The 17300-nt window shown below is 44.3% G+C and overlaps 1 long non-coding RNA gene across 1 annotated transcript; it reads left to right on the forward strand.

Annotated features, from left to right (window-relative positions):
* Positions 1-2752: 2752 nt before the first annotated feature.
* Positions 2753-4634, forward strand: LOC141409269 (uncharacterized). Its single transcript, XR_012428851.1, has 2 exons — positions 2753-2851; positions 4254-4634. It is a non-coding gene; the product is annotated as an uncharacterized lncRNA (long non-coding RNA).
* Positions 4635-17300: the final 12666 nt, after the last annotated feature.

A 17300-nucleotide genomic window follows, 5' to 3' on the forward strand; every position in this document is an offset into this window, starting at 1 on the left:
TCTCAACTGCCCAGCAGAGGTCTCAGGAGGCTCCACAGAGGCAGAATGCTTTCTTTAGGGGGATGGCCCCACCTGCTAGGAGAGCAGCACGGCTCTTGTGACTGCAGAGGCTGACACACCCCTAGATCTGCAGTCAGCAAGCTGGAGCGCCAACAGTGTAGTTTCTTTCCGTCCAAATGGCAGCAAGCTCAAGACCCAAGAAGAGCCACTTTTCAGTTTGAGTCTGAAGGCTGAAAAACTATGTCCCAGCCCGAGGCAGGAAGAGTTCCCCCTTACTAGAGGAAGAATCAGCTCTTTTGTTTTATTCAGACCTTCAACAGACTGGATGGGCCCCACCCACATTAGGGAGAGCAATCTGCTCTATTTAGTCTAGTTATTCACATGTTCATCTCACCCAGAGAGACCCTCACAAAACACTCAGAATCATGTTTGACCAAATGTCTGGACACTCTGTGGCCCAGTAAAGTTGACACACAAACTTAACCATCACAATCACAAAGGTGGTCTCTCGGCTCCACACATTTTTTTGGGTTGTTTCTCAGTTGGGTCAGATCTCTGAGCTGTTACTTTTAGGGTCTTCTCAAAGAGAAGAGAGGCTCGGCTTCCCTCACGTTTGTGGTTAAAAGAAAGCTATTCCAAGATTATGCCCACTTCCTCTTTTTGTTTTGTCTTTTGTCACTTCTGAAAGTCCACCTGTCTCTTTGACAACTAGCTGACCTGTTTCATGTCTCCTAATTTTATCTCAACTAGCCAACCTTATTGTCCTTCCCCTCTTCCAATCTCCTCTGATTGATACTGCCCACTCAACAGAGAGCTGGCCGTAAGAATAACTACTACTTATTAAGGAATTAATGTGTCATACCTTATGCTAAGCTTTTTGCATAAATTATCTTATTTAGGGTGCATAACAGGCCTATGCAATACGTATCCATTACTGTCCCTGTTCCCAGAACCAAGCTGAGTTCGGCTGCATTTTCTCAAGGCCTGATAATGAGAAGCAGACAAACTAGGAAAGAAGGGAATTTATTGCTGTAACCAGATATAGTGAGAAGGCCAGAGATGATTCCATCAGTCCAACTCAAAGTGTTACAATTTTCTTAGTGCTTATATAGGTTGGGGTTATGTGCTTATGTGCAGTATAGCATTTGCTTAAGTCTGTTAGTAACTAATTTTGTTTCAACTAGAAAGTCAGAGGCAAAAAAAAAAAAAAAAGAGCTTGCTAAGTCCAATTAAAAGGCCCCCAGTACCTTCAAAACCGTCTACTGTGGTACTGGAATGATTATTTCTATCTTATCTCCTTTACAGCTTGGTCCGGAGAGCTGTCTTAGACTCTCCAATGAATCTGTTCAAACAGCTGCCTCTGTTACCTTGACCCGTCTCAGATTTCATTGACCAGAGACAGGTCCTCGCTCTAGGAATGTATGACTGTTGGTCCAGAGACCTGCCTTAGACTCTCCAATGAATCTATTCAAACAGCTGCCTCTGTTACCTTAACTCATCTCAGATTTCATTGACCAGAGACAGGTCCTGGCACCAGGAACGTGTGACTGTCTCTATGATTTTGGTTTGCTCCAGGTTAGGGAGAAGCCCATGCAAGACTTCTACTGACCGTATGTTTCATTTCCAGCTTTGATGTCGGGGCACCGCTTTCCCTAGGTTTAACTGTTTGTTCAATGTTAAGGCAGTGCTGTGGAAATGTGTGTGTGTCGCTGGGGTGCTATGCAGGCCTGTCTGTGTGATTGTCATGCAGGCCTGTGTGTGATTGTCATACAGGCCTGTCTGTGTGATTATCAGGGAGAATTGACCTGCCACATCCCTGTTTTACAGATGATGTAACTGAGACTTAACGAAATTAGTTTAACCTAAGACCACACAATAGTAAGTCAGAGCTAGAACTGTGCATCCCCAGAGTCCACGCTTAGTCACTTTGCCAAATGTCCTCCGTGAGTATTGTGGGCCACAGAGTCCTATTTGGGGAGAGGCATTTGTGAAGTAGGAAAAGAGCACATGAGACTTGGAGCTGGAAGGCCTGGCTCCTGTACAGGCCACTAGCCGTTGCTGTTTAGCCTTTGTGAACTCTGGTTACCTCGTGTATAAAACTGGAAAAGAAATAACAGCTACTTGACTGAATTATGTATGGAAGGAGGTAAGGTTTGAGTAAACACCATGCAGATGTTCTTGGAAGCAGGTGGGGAGGTGCCTGTGTTTGTTGCAAAGTTTGCATTGCTTTCTGTTTGCCTTTGTTTGTCCCTCCCCGATCATTACAGTGAAGCAGCTGCTGAATTGCAAAAGCATACTTCAGAAGAAAATGATGGAAAATAACCTGGTATTCTTTTTAATGTGAGAGGAATGGGAGCTGTGGGAATACATGAATTCAGCATTTCATGGATTACACGGCAGAAGACATGGGAGAGTAAGGCTGAGAGGCCGGTGCCACTCACTTGCCTGCCTTCCATCTGACCAGGCTGCGCTCTCTGTCAGGGTCACTGTCACCTGGCCTCACCAAAAATAGAATGAGCACTGCATGGGAAGGGAAGGAGGAGGTGCTGTGGCCATAACCATAGGGTAACAGAGGTGCAGGGCGGGTCAGGGAATGGCTCAGAAGGACCCTCCCCAGCTGGCCCAGGGACTCCACGCTTCAGGTTTTGGGGTGCGGGAGTGGCCAGGGAGGGATGATTGTCTAATTTTCAAGTCTTATTATTAGAGAAGACCTTAAAGGGCATCCTCTTCTTGTACTTTTCTCATGTTTAGGCCCCTCTACAGCATCCATGCTGAGACATCAGCCAGCCTATGCTGGAACGCCTCCTGGGTCAGAGAGTTCAGCACCTCACCTGGCCTGAAATCTCCGAAGGTTAGAGCTGGAAGGGGCCCTTGGGACTGTCAGGCCCTGCCCATGCTCATGCTTCCTGTCACCCTTCTTATACTCTGAAAGTGACCTCCCTGTCACTCTTACCCTTAAGGAGAGTCTGCTCCTTGTACTTATTAGCCAAACTGCCTCTTTCAAGTGTCACATTCAATAGCTAAACCGTGGGGCAAGGCAGTGTGGGAGCTCCTCCACTCTCCTCACTATCATTTGCAAATTCCTTCACTAAGTGTGTGTTCTTATTTAGTGTGGATTCATATTCAGTGTCTACAACTGAGAATTGCTGAGAAGTCATCAAGAAGACCCACCTTGTCACTATGCACATCCTCAGTTCTGCCTACAGCTGAGAATTCTTATTCATATGTATTCATATTCTGTACCTGCAACTGAGCCAGGTGCTTGCTGTACTAAGTACTTGGAATACATTGGTAAACAAGGCAGATCTAAAAAATTCTGCCCTCAAGGAGCTGACATTCTAACAGGGAAAACTGACAGTGAACACTAAACATGATAAATATGTAACTTAGGTCAGAATTTAAAAGGTGGCATGCGCCATGAAAAAGAAGAAATAGAGCCAAATAGGGGGATTAGGATGCCCGAGGAGGCTGCAACAATAAAGAGTGGCCAGGGAAGTCCTCACGGAGAAGGTGATCTGAACGAAGGCTTGGAAGTTTCCATGGCCATTTGGACAGCCCATGGGTGTCGGAGGGAGGAGTGCCCCAAGAAGAGGGCATAAAATAGGATCACACCCAACAAGTCTGGGGCTAGACAGCAGAGAGCCACGTGGAGGCACGGGGGCCAGTTAGGAGACCACTATACGATCCAGGTGAGAGATTATGACAGTTGAGATGAGGGTGAAGGTCGTGGGGTCAGAAGTGATGGAATACTGGGCATATCTTGAAGCTAGAATATCCAGAATTTTCTGATGGGTGAACTGAAGATTCAAGAGAAAGAAACGAAACAACATGATTCCACAATATTTGGCCTGAGATTCTAGAAGGATGGCAACTCCGTCCTGAGGTGGAGAACGCTGTGGGAGAAGATCAGGAGTTTGGTTTTGAGCAAGTTGCACTTGAGATGCGCATTGGACATGCAGGTGGAGATGTCAAGGAGACAGCAATGGAAGGCTGGATTCAGGAGGGAGCTCTGGAGATGTACGTGTCAGTCATTGGCATTGAGGATGGCCTGAGGGCATCAAGGGTGTGCATAGTGATGAGGTGGGCCTTCTTGACTACTTCAGAAACATGTTTTGGCTGCCAATTCAGGATGGCCACATTAGCACCAAAATGTTAGGTTTACCATTTATTGGCCATTGTCCTAACAGTACATATATTGTCTCACCCCATCTCAAAATAACTTGCAAGAGAGTTGTATTGTTCCCATTTTACAGATGAAGATGCCACGGTGCTGAGATCCAGTTATCCAAGACCACAGGATTAATACGAAGCAAGGTTTCAAACTCAGGAGGCCCACTCTTAACCACCATGTTATGCTAACGTAGCACATGTTCCAGCAAATCTAAACTTAAGCAATAAAAATAAAATCCAAGAAAGAAAATGTCACAAGATCCATGAGAATGTAGGACTCAGATGTGCCACAAAAAAATCCAAGCTGATGGCTACACAGCAGCCCCAGGAAACAATGCATCCAAAAATCAGAGGACTCGGTGAAGATTGTGCCACTTCCACCAGAGCAAGTCACTTCCACTGCAGAAACTGTAGAAATAAGAACACAAAATAAAGATTCTACGCAGGTCTTGGTCGACTCTAAACAATCAGATGAGATATGTTATTCTTCAATAAAAATTACAGCAAGTAGAATGACAATTAGAAACCCAGGGAAAACAAGACAGTCTAAGAAAGTCATGGTTCAAATCTGATGCAACTGAAGTGTGGGTAACTGTGGATAATTAATGGAGTGGAGAAAAGAGACCTTCATTCACAGAACATTCTCCTCTGAGTGCCCAAGGTTTAATTACATAGTATTTTATTTCCTTTTCTGTGGGCCTAATCACAGTACTTGGTTCTGTAGTGAATCGTGTTTATATAATCATAATGCCGTAAATACTGTTTAAGGGTTTTCAATTTTTAGAATCAACTTCAAGCGCAGAACACTTAATTATGGCTACTTCAGTATTCAAATTCTATAAACACGTGCAACAGAAAAGTGATATTATGGCTGATAGAAATCTGGAGGTGAAGAGCAAAGGAAAGTCTACATGCACTAACTTTGCGTGTGTGTGTGTGTGTGTTTGTGTGTGTGTGTTTGTGTGTGTGTGTTTGTGTAGTAGAGAATCAATATAGACTTTTTCTAAAAATAATACATCAAAAAATTGAGATTTGACTGGGTGCGGTGGCTCACAGCTGTTAATCCCAACACTTTAGGAGACCAAGGTGGGTGAATCATTTGAGCCAGGAGTTTGAGACCAGCCTGGTCAACATGGTGAAACTCCGTCTCTATTAAAAATACAAAAATTAGCCAGACATGGTGGCACACACCTGTAATCCCAGCTACTCGGGAGGCTGAGGCAGGAGAATTGCTTGAACTCGGGAGGTGGAGGTTGCAGTGAGCCGAAATCGCTCCACTGCACTCCAGCCTAGGCGAGAGAGTGAGACTCTGTCTCAAGAAAAAAAAAAAAAGAAAAAAGAAAAAAGAAATTGAAATGTAAGTACTTTTTTTAAAGCATAAATCTATCCATTAGAAGAACCTAGTCATATTACAGATTGAAACCAGGAAGTAAAGGGGACAGGAAGACAGGAAAGCCCCTAAATTCTTGATCTTTCCTACAATGCAGTTAATAGACACCATCTAACATAGTTTGGATATGTGTTCTTGCCCAAATGTCATTTTAAAATGTAATCCCCAGTGTTGGAGGTGGGGCCCAATGGGAGGTGATTAGACCTCTAGGGCAGATTTCTCATGAATGGTTTAGCACCATCCCCCTTGGTAATGCCCTCACAATAGTGAGCTATTGTGAGATCCTGTTGTTTACAAGTGTATGGCATCTCCCCCTACACTCTTTCTCTCTCTCTTGCTCCCCCTATGGCCATGTGATGCACCTGCTCCCACTTTGCCTTCGGTCATGATGGTAAGTTTCCGGAAGCCTCCCAAGAAGCCGAGCAGATGCCAGCATCATGCCTCCTGTGCAGCCTGCAGAACCATGAGCCGATTAAACCTCTTTTCTTTTTAAATTACCCAGTCTCAAACATGTCTTTATAGCAAGAGAGAATGGACTAATACACTATCTAAAGTGGGTAAATCAAGGATTTACACGTATTGTTATTTATATTCGTGTGCTGACCAGATAACTAAAAACAGAAAACGCTAATCACAGGAGTCAACACAACCTATAGGGAGGAGAAACTTTACTTTTTATTGTATGTCTGTACCAGCTGTTTGAATTTTTAAACGTGAGTACATATCCTTTAGCCACATATGTGCCTATTTAACGTGGAGTCTTCTTCTTCCACATTGAACTCAAGTACAGCCTCAGTTCTAACTAATGGCCAGTAGGTGTCACTAGGTCCCCGGGCTGTAAGGGGCTCCGAGCAAAGTAGCCAGGAGAGCTGACTGTTCTGTCTCTTTGGGACCCTGACAGGGAATGGGGCAAAGGGAGGCAGCAGCTGGAGGCCAGTGGCTTGCCAGCAGCAGAGCTGGCATTCTAAACATAGCTGCAGTTCTCAGGGCATGGGCAGCCCCAGATGGCACCATCATGAGGAAAATGTCCCGATGGAGGCAGTTCACAGAAGGCTGGGCCGGGCCAGCCTGCATTAGGAGGGCAGAGACTGTGAGAAAGCAAAGGAAGTCAGTCGTGAGAAAACAGAAACTGAAGCAGAGAGCAGTACTTGCATCAAGCAAGAGTGCCTGACCCACCTTCCCTAGCACCGCCATGTGCCAACTTTGTGACTGCAGCAAGCTGCTTAGCCCAGGAGAGCTGAGCATCCTCACCTGGGAGTGGGATAAGAGCAGTACCCACCCCGCGCAGTTCTGAAGACTAAAATATTCATAAACATTTTAGAAACTGCTTCTTAGTTTGGCAATTTCCTATAAAGTTAAGCATACAATTCCTGTACAAGCCAGAAAATCCCCCCAGGTTTTACCCAAATGAAATGAAATCTGAAATTCACAGAAGAACCTATACATGTACATTTTTAGCAGTTTTGTTTACAGTCACCCAAAACTGGAAACAACCCAAATATTCCTTAATAGGGAAATGGATAAACAAATTGGACAAATTCCATGCAATGGAATCCTTCTCAGCAATTAAAAAAGGGAGCAAACTCAAGAAACATATGACTTGTGTTGCAGGACTTTTCCTTAGTTCAGCTAAAAATAGGGTTCTTTGTCCCATGGACATGAAAATTCAAGCTCACAGACAATTTAAATGGTGAGTAAGACAGGTTTTTATTGACTTAAAGGGAAGAAAAGGGGCAAACAGGAGCTCTTGGGAGGACAGGGCCTGCTGGAGCGCTTCCCTCCCAACCTTCAAATCCCAGGTTCCACACAGGAAGAGGAGGGGCCGACTCCTCCCCACAAAGGGTGTGAACTTCTGTGCCTCCATCCCATTGTGCAGGCTGGTTAGAGTTTTTTCTGGGAGCCCCCTCCCACCTGGCTGTCTCATTCCCCTTTCTAAAGAAGTACATCTAACTACTGTTAGATTAAGGATAAGGATGAAGACCCAGCTTAACTGCCTCCTGCTGACAGGGGACGCTGTTTTGGGGAAACAACAGTCAGAGCTCCCTCAAAGGTCTATTTAAGGTTTCCCAGCAGAAGGGGACATTGTCAGAGGCTCCAGTTGCATGACTGTTTGGAGTTGGATGGCCTGAAGGCAAGAAGAGACAAACCAGGTTATTAGAAAACATGTATCAAAATGAAACAAGGGGAGGGTTAAGGACAGCTCTAAAATTCCGAGGCCTTTTACCAGTTTGCACAGGAAGAGGGAGGCCAAAAGCCCAATTGGTTAAAATACTTTACTCTTTTGTCAGCATGTTGGGCTCCTGGGTTCCCTTCCCCTGAGTCCAATCCTAAGCCAACCAGTTTAAGGCCTGGGAAATTAACTCTTTCCAGTTTGGAGGATGCATCTGAAGGGAGTGTCTTGTAGTACAGAGACACAATTACCTATTAGTGAAGACAGGACAGAGAAGGAGAAAGGAAAAAAAGAGGCACCAGTTAAATGAGTCCTAGAGGTTCAGGATGCATTCGAAAGGGGTATAGACTGAAGATGAATGGCTACCCATCAAGAAAGAGGGGAGCAGGCATCCCTGGTTCACTTCTCTTCCTAGCAGATACCCGGGATACGTGAGGGAGAGAAGGAAGAGTGTCCTTATTCCTCTTCTGTCCTTCCATCCCTGAGTTCCAGTGACCTTGGAAGGTCCTGCCATGAGTGCCAAAGAGGCTTGCACCCATGAAGCAGGGGACCTTGGGGGTGGGAATCATCCACTCTTACCCACATATGCCCTATCTCCCCTGCTGTCAGTAGCCTCGGAATTCCCTAGATCTCATTTATGCCATGGATACTAATGTGGCCTTTATCCATGAAATAGGAAGCTTGGGGTTGGCTTAATTGGCAGGAATCAGCCATGCTCACCTGCGCTCTGACTTTTAGCCTTTGTGGTTGCCTGCCTCTGGATCCCTTAGATCCAGTTCTCCTTCTTAAGAGCATTGACCTGAAGCTTGCAGTTGAATTTGGGACAAAAATGTGTCTCGGGGGGTTGCATGGACTCCTTCTCATAAGCCAAATATTAAGGTGAAACTGTGGAACTGAGTCCTTCTCCAACAAGGGAGAGAAAAAGATGTCTTGTGACACACCCAGATAACTGGTGGCTTTAGTTATCCCTGCGAAGATTTGAGGGTACTGCATCTTTTGACTTCCCTTAAAAAAATGCTTGATTCAAGCACTTGTCTTTCTTTAGGCCAAATTAATTAGAGCTCTTTTTACAGACATTACACACAATACACACACAAACAGGCAGAAGAAAACCCAGTCCACACAAGATTCTTTTCCACAATGAAAAACTTTATGGAGAATACAAACAGTGATAGTTGTGGGGCTTGGCCTAGTAAAACTTCTTCTATAAAAACAAAAAAACAGAAACAAAAAATGTGCTAAATGTGCTTAAAACTTAACTGCTGACAGGGTAGAGAAGAGGGTAAAAAAAGAGAATAGTTTAAAAATGCCTGGGGAAGAATCTCTTATTCTTAGGCAAGTGGTTCCTCCACCAAGAGAAAAGCTTAATTACTGTCCAATGGAGCTGAACCTCTTGACCAGGGAAGGAGAAGGCTCCAGTGGCTTGTGGGAAAATGCCAGCCAGCTGGCTGTGTGAGACCCTTGGGCCATGCATCCCAGCCCTGGCAGGGAGGGGAGAGCAGCGGGGAGCTGTTGCTTGCCAGTGGGTCCTGAAAAGAGAAGGAAAAGGCCATTAAAATCCCAGGAGCTAAGGTGGTTAGGTGTAAGGTTTTGCCTACCCTCAGGAGTCTGAGGATGAAAAGGCTTAGAGCAACAGTGAGAGTTTTTGAGTCCCCATTTCACTCACTGCTTTTCTAGCCCAATGTTGGGCACCAAAAATGTTGCAGAACTTTTCCTTAGTTCAGCTAAAAACAAAGTTCTTTGTCCCACAGCCATGAAAATTCAGGCTTGCAGACAATTTAAATGGTAAGCAAGACAGGGTTGTATTGGTGAAAAGAAGAAAATGGGCAAGGAAGAACTCTTGGAAGGTCAGAGTCCCTGCTGGAGCATCTCCCTCCCACCCTTCAAATCCCAGGTTCCACACAGGAAGAAGAGGGCCCCAACTCCTCCCCACTGCAAAGGGTGCAAAATTCTGTGGCTCCACCCAGTGTGCAGGCTGGTTGGAGTATTTCTGGGGAGCCCCTGCCATCTGTCTGTCTCACATGGATGACTCTCAAATGCATTATGCCAAGCAAAAGAAGCTGTTCTCATAAGACTGCGAACTGTGTGATTCCATTATCGTGATACTCTTACAAGACAAAACTAAAGGGACAGCAAACACACCAGTGGCTGCCAGAGACCATGGTAGAAAACGAGATTCACAACCAAGGGACATAAGAGAAGACGTTGTGGTCAGAAATGACTCTGACTTCCTGGTCGTCACTCCTGCCCCCACATGGCATGTGACTTGTCTCAGCTCCCCAAGGCTTAAGGTGCTATCCTGGGAAGCAGTGGGTTTCTCCTTCCCTGGAATTACCCAATAAGAGGCTGGAGGAACTCTTAGCAGAGAGGTGACAGAAGTCCTGAAAGCTTTTGCCACTGACAGACAATAAATGCATATTTCACCACTGACCCTAAGACATGCAATAACTCTAGTTCTTTCTTTCTCCCCTCTCCTCCTATCCCCTCTTCTTCCTGTCTGTTATCTTCTTTTCTGTGGGTGGGGCCCAGCAATCTGTGGTTCAACAGGCCTTTCAGGTGATTCTGATACAGCCTAGAGTTTGAGAGTCACTGCCTTAGGGACTAGAACAGACGTGCTCCAAATTGCAAACAGGGAAAAGATTGCACCTTTGTGACAATGAAGGAGCCAAAGGTGGCCTTGTACTTAATGTGCCATAACATGTGCAGTTGGAGGCTCAGGAGTTCGAGCCACAGATTTACAGAGCAAACTCAATGAGAAAGTAGGTGCAACACCCACAAACATCCTCAGAAGGGTGAAGCCTTTCAACTATGATGCCATCAGGAAAAATCCACAGAGGCCAGGAAGAAGGGTGATGGCAACATAAAGTTGTTTCAAACAAATGTGATAAAATCAGTAAGGTCATGGGTAAAATGCGGTTAAGAGGTTATGACATATTCATCCCAAGTATGATCGTGACCAAAGTCCTATTTACAAAGAGGAGATTTATGGGGATCCTGAGATAAGAAGAACCTGTGTTCAAAAGAGATATTTAAGAACAAAAACTCTGATGGTTCTACAGACCTGAGAATGGGGTTAACAAGACAGTTCTCATTAAATGAAGGAGGCAGCCTAATAAATTAAGGGGATCATGAGGCCTCTGGATTCCAGGCTTTCCAGAATTGGGAAAGATCAGATGCAAATGGTTTCTTCATTTTGATTCTCAGCCATTACTCGAGGCCTTTCCTTAGAATCAGGTGCCTGGCCTTGTGGTCTCCATGCTGCAGGCCCTGGACCTTAGCTATTTGTGGCAGGTTCCGTTCCCCGGGCATGTTGTGCTGCGGGACCTGACCATCCTCTTCATGTTTGATTTCCTGCTCCTGTGTGAGCTGCCTAAACTTGACAGGAGTTTCCTTGTGACACTGCATCCTTTTTCCTGAGACCACGCTGACCTTTGGCCCCATTTGGGGAACCTCTGACTACATTGCAGAGCAGAAATAAATGAAATTCCAGGCATTCCACTTGGAAGCAGGGATGGTCTGTCTGGAGACACAGGTGGGTCTAAAATCCTGCAAAGATTGGAAGGGCTTCGTGTGGCCTAGGAATGATGACAGGTTTGTGGGTCTTAACTGTGACCACCATCTGGAGACACACTCTAAGAACAGAAGTTGAATGTGCAGGCTCTGCAGACAGATGCCCAGTTCTGTCACTTTTTAGCTTGGTGTGCCTGGAGAACTTATGAAAAGTAGTTTCACATCTTTCTAAAATGGGAATATGAATATATTAATGGTACCTACTGTTATAGGGCCAATAGGTTCCTATGACCACTGTGCAGTAACAGACCAATTACACTAGGTCAGCAGGGTTTGCAGCAGAGAAAGAGTTTAATGATCACAGGGCACCGAGTGAGGAGATAGACGAAGATCCTCAAATCCATCTCCCTGAGAAGTTCTGGGCAGGGTTTTTTAAGGATATCGTGGAGGGAGAGAGACCAGAAAGCTGGGTTGTTGGTTGTTCGGGGTAAGGGGGAAGAAATAATCAGCAATTGGAAACTGCACATTTTGGTGAGTCAGCTGCTCCTGGGATCATTCAGACTCACTGAGTCAGTAGTTTCATCAGTATGCAAGACCTGAGGGAACATCTCAAAGGGAAAACGTAACATTTCAAGTTGTTATTTATAGAGCAGTTGATAGGAACTATAATCCATAAGAGGATCTATGTGATTCTGAGGCAATAGGCACCAAACAACTGTGGGGAAGCAGTCAGAGAGCAGCAGACCTCATGATTCGTGCCGAAGGTGCTGCAAGCTCGGTTTACTTTTGCTTCTCCCCTCTTCTTCTCCCTGTCCCCAGTCCCAGGATTCAGGAAGACAATTATGAGAGTTCAGAGGTGTTGGTGGCTGCGTGATGCTGCAGGCAACTTTTTCAGGATGGCCTTGAGCTTGGGTGGGAGAGCAGGCACGGTAATGGGCATGGGTCAGGCACAGGCTGCTTAGGACAGAGCATTGTAAAGACCATGATGACCTTTAGAATTCTGTAATCAGTGGATTTGACCATTCATAAAATGCCTCAAGTTCTCTAGCACGTAGCAATTCACAAATTTACGAATACAAAAACAATTGCATTGTGTGTTCTGTGAGGTTGGTGTATTGTAGATGGCTTAGCTAGTGAGTGAGCCTAGCAGACTGCCAAGTGATCCTAAAATCATGGCTTAGTGGCTCTCTAGTGGTGTACATTGTTGAACCACTCTAGTTGTTAGAAATGCCTTCCTGAAAACATTCTTACTCTAAAAGTCATCATTTGTTTCTACATTCTGTTCCTAGTATACGAAGTGTCATCCCTTCCTCCATAAAGTTGCTGCAAATACCTGAACAGCTACAGTGTGGAACAGGTCAATTATGGGAGACACCAGGGACTGGTAGGCCCTCATTTCAACACCGCGTCAGAGGGATCCAGAGACTTATCTAAAGGAGAACCTGTTTGTCATTGAAATCGTCCGCCATTCAATGAAGTTGCAGTTCTGACGTGAACCACTAGGTGTCACTGACACTACGCATGGCAGACACTAGCGTGAGGGCCGAGAATGAGTCCTCTGTTAAAAGTGAAACATGCCCTTTGAACCCCAATTTTGACTTAAATTGCTTTATTATCACATTACTCAAAGGCATACAAACACAAAATCTATACACTGTATGCTTAGCTCAAAACAATAAAATTAAAAGTGTAGAAATAGAAACAAAGCAATAAAATTGAAGTTAATTTACTGTGCTAGGTAATGTTATTCTACTGGAACTAAATGAGTGATTTGGAGTTTTTAACATCACTAATGTGCATTCGTATTGTTTTGGTCTACTGGTCATGGACTTGAGTCTTTTACTACACATATGAAGGACCATCATTTGAGTCATTTTTAAAACTTTTACTTAAAAACTAGCTACTTTTAAAATCATCAACCCATCCTTTTCAGGTGCCAATAAATTGAAGAATACAACTCCAACAATTCAATTCAATTATACCCCATTTTACACAATCCCTTGCTGTATTGATTCTTTATAATGCTAATTGTCTTTGAAATATTTCCCTAAAAGAGTTATATGTAAATACAAACTATTACGGTAGCTACTATTATTTTCTTTGTGTCCTTCAGTGAACGAGAGCTAGGCCGACCTTGGAGAGCAGAAGCTACAGGTCTGCTCCATCCTTCCTGACACCTTCACCAGGTGCAACTTGAGTCAAGCAGTGCAGCTGCTTCACCCCTGCCCTGCAGGTCCCTGTGGTCTTAAGGCCTCAACACCTGCCTCCACCAGCTTTGTCATCAGAGGCAACAAACCCCAGAACCATGAGCTGCTGACACTGGGTCTCAACTATGAGGCCAAATATGTGGGTTACTCTCCCTGCCCTGCTCGGCTCAGCTCAGCTATCGCAGGTCTGGGCCTTCAGGCACGAGCTCTGAAACGTGTCTTAAGCAGAACAGCATCATATCCTGGGAGCACACCTGGGAAGCTGGGAGTCCATGTGTGGGTTCCATCCTTTCCCAGCCTCTGCAAACCAACGTATAAGGAGAAGAGTACCATTAATTCACCCAAGCTCCAGGTCTTTCCCGCAGTGGAACTGCACACAAGAAACGTGAGGATGCAGCTGGCCATCTGTTAGAAGAATTCCCAAACACTCCATTGTAATTACAGATCTCTCTAACATCTGCAGTGGGAGCTGATCTGCATTGAGTAAGCATCTCAAGAGTGAAGAATGGCTCGATGCCAAGTGAACCCAAATCTCAGCCCTCCAACAGCCAAGATACCCTGCTCTGCCTTTTGTTTCAGGAAACAAACTTTGTAGCTTCTGTAGAGCTCTTCATCCTTACCCAAGAAATTCTCCCAGAAGGGTTTGCAGTGAGTATGCTGTTTTCTTTCTTTCTTTTTCTTTCTTTCTTTCTCTTTCTCTCTCTCTCTCCCTCCCTCCATCTCTCTCTTTTTCTTTCTTTCTTTCTCTCTCTCTCTTTTCTTTGTTTCTTTCTTTCTTCTTTTTTTCTTTCTTCTTTTTTGACAGAGTCTCCTTCTATTGCCCAGGTTGGAGTGTAGTGACATGATCTCAGCTCACTGTAACCTCCGCCTCCTGGGTTCAAGTGATTCTCCTGCCTCACCCTCCCAAGTAGCTGTGGTTACAGGTGTGTACCACCATGCCCAGCTAATTTTCTGTTTTTCAGTAGAGATGGGGTTTCACCATGCTGGCCAGTCTTGTCGAACTCCTGACCTCGTGATCTGCCCACCTCGGCCTCCCAAAGTATAGGGATTACAGGTGTGAGCCACCACACCCAGCTGCCTGCTGTTTTCTTTAGGCTCTACTATTTAGAGATAGTAACACAAATGATACTGGTTACCAAGTTGGTGGGTCTTGCAGAAATTAAAATACACATGCCCACTCACAGACATGAACATTAATGGGCCACTACTGTCACTGGAAAACAGTGCATAAGCCCAGGACACTGACCTGAAGTGCAAATGTTTCCAACAAATTCAGAGAAAGGTCACAGAAACTAAGCTTTCAGAATGTAGCTACCCACAGTCCAGCCTCTAAACCCACTTGTGTCTACACAGTAGCTAAGCAGAGAACATCAACATGTGTCTCTCTCAACTTAAGTTCCAGGGGCAAGATGCAAACAGAAAGGGGAGACATGGTTTGACTCATGATATAGTCAGAAAAATGACAGACCAGGCCAGACTGTCCCCCATTCCCATGTAAGAGGAAAAACAGTACATGAATCTCATACACAGTTGTAGAAAAATAAAACTTTTCTCTAAGAAACACAAGGAAACTTTGTTAATATACTTTAAATTGTTGAATTGTACTGGATATAAACCGGACCTCCATAGAAGCCATCGGCTCCTGAATTACACTTGCTTCCTCCTATCTCAGACCTTCTCACATACCACTCCCTCTGCCTGGAATGTCACATCCATTTCCTCTCAGTTCCCGGCTCTTTCATACTACATCTGATCTGCAGTGTTTTGCTTCTGAACCGTTATTATTTGTAATTAAAAGTTACGTGTGCCTGTTGCTTTTAACATGTGGTTCTCTCTGCATACATATGCTCCATGAAGGACTGTATTCTCATCATCAGATGAACCCATCTGGGAATGTGGATTGAAGCTACCACCTCTTGCCCCATCCTGGAATTGTGAAAAACAGAAGATCTCTCTAAGAAGACTCTGAGCAAATCCTTTTCTGTCAGCGGGGGTCTGACCCCACCAGGGTCTATATTGTCCTTGAGCCTCGAAGACCCCTAGGTTCAAATTATTTTTTTACAGGAAGAAAATGTAAAAATAAAACAAAATATTGAAATATATTTATATATATATATATATGTGTGTGTACGTACACATATATGTATATATTTGAGATGGAATTTCGTTCTTGTTGCCCATGCTAGAGTGCTATGGCATGATCTTGGCTGATGGCAACCTTGGCCTCCCGGGTTCAAGAGAGTCTCCTGCCTGAGTCTCCCAAGTATTTGGGATTACAGGCATGCACCACCATGCCCAGCTGATTTTGTATTTTTAATAGAGATGGGGTTTCTCCATGTTGGTCAGGCTGCTCTCGACCTCCCGACCTCAGGCGATCCGCCCGCCTTGGCCTCCCAAAGTGCTGGGATTATGGCACCACTGCGCCCTGCCTGAAATAGTTTTTTAAAATGAAATAGAAAGATAATCCACAGGTAGGAGAAATTATTTGCATTTGTATATGTGATAGGTATTTTTATCCAGGATATATGAATAACTCTCACAACTGAAGAATAAACAGACAAATAACCTAATTTACAAACAGGCAAATGATCTAATAGGCATTTCCCCAAAGAAGATATACAAATGGCCAATACACACATGAAAAGGTGCTTCACAGCATTAGTCAACAGGAAAATGCAAATCAAAACCATGAGATACCACTTCACAACTGTCAGGATAGCTAGAATCAAAAAGTTCATAACTACAATGCTGGCAAAGATGTGGGAAAATTGCAGCCCTCATACACTGATGGTGAAGTGCAGCCATGTTAGAAGGCAGTCTGTCAGTTTCTCATATGATTGAACATAGAATTTTACCATATAATCCAGCAGTTCCAATTCTAGGCATATACCCAAGAGAAATGAAAACACACGTTCACACAGAAACTTGCACATGGGTGTTTACAGCAGCATTGTTCATAATAGCCAAATGGTGGAAACAACTCAGACATCAGTGGATGAATGAATAGATAAATAAAAGATTGCATATCCATTCAATGGGATATTAGAACTGATATATAACACAACACTGATGAACCTTCAAATGTTGTGCTGAATTAAAGAAGCCAGTCACAAAAGACCACATCTATTTGATTCCACTCCTATGAAAGTCCAAAATAGGAAACTCTATAACAGAGACAGAAATTAGATTAGTGGTTACCCAGGGCTGAGGAAAGATGGGGAATAGGAGAAAATGGGTGGATGGCTGAAGGATACAAACATTTTTTGAGGCAATAATGTCCTGGCCTGGCGCCGTGGCTCATGCCTGTAATTCCATCATTTTGGGAGACTGAGGTAGATGGATCTTGAAGTCAGGAGTTTGAGACCAGCCTGACTGACATGCTGAAATCCCATCTCTACTAAAAACAATAATTAAAAGAACTGGCCGGGCATTGTGGTGTATGCCTGTAATCCCAGCTACTCAGGAGGCTGAGGCAGGAGAATCACTTGAACTGGGGAGGTGGAGGTTGCAGTGAGCCAAGATCGCACCACTGCACTCCAGTCTGGGCAACAGAGCAAGACTCTGTCTCAAAAAAAAAAAAAAAAGGTCCTAAAATGGACTGTTTTGATGGCTGCACAAACTTATGAATATATTAAAAAGTATTGAAATGTACACTTTAAATGGGGAAATATATGTTATGTAAGCAAAGTTGTTTTCTTTAAAGATTGTATTGGAAGTATAGAACAAATGTTATGGGGCCAGACTGACCTGAGTTTGAATTTTCGCTCCAGTATTTACCAGCCTTGGATCTGGATTAAGTCCCTTTGATCCTCTAAGCCTTGCTTTTCTCATTTGTAAAGTGAATACATTGATC

This window comes from Macaca fascicularis, chromosome 1, assembly GCF_037993035.2.
Source record: "Macaca fascicularis isolate 582-1 chromosome 1, T2T-MFA8v1.1".
In the NCBI taxonomy this organism is placed as follows: Eukaryota; Metazoa; Chordata; class Mammalia; order Primates; family Cercopithecidae; genus Macaca; species Macaca fascicularis.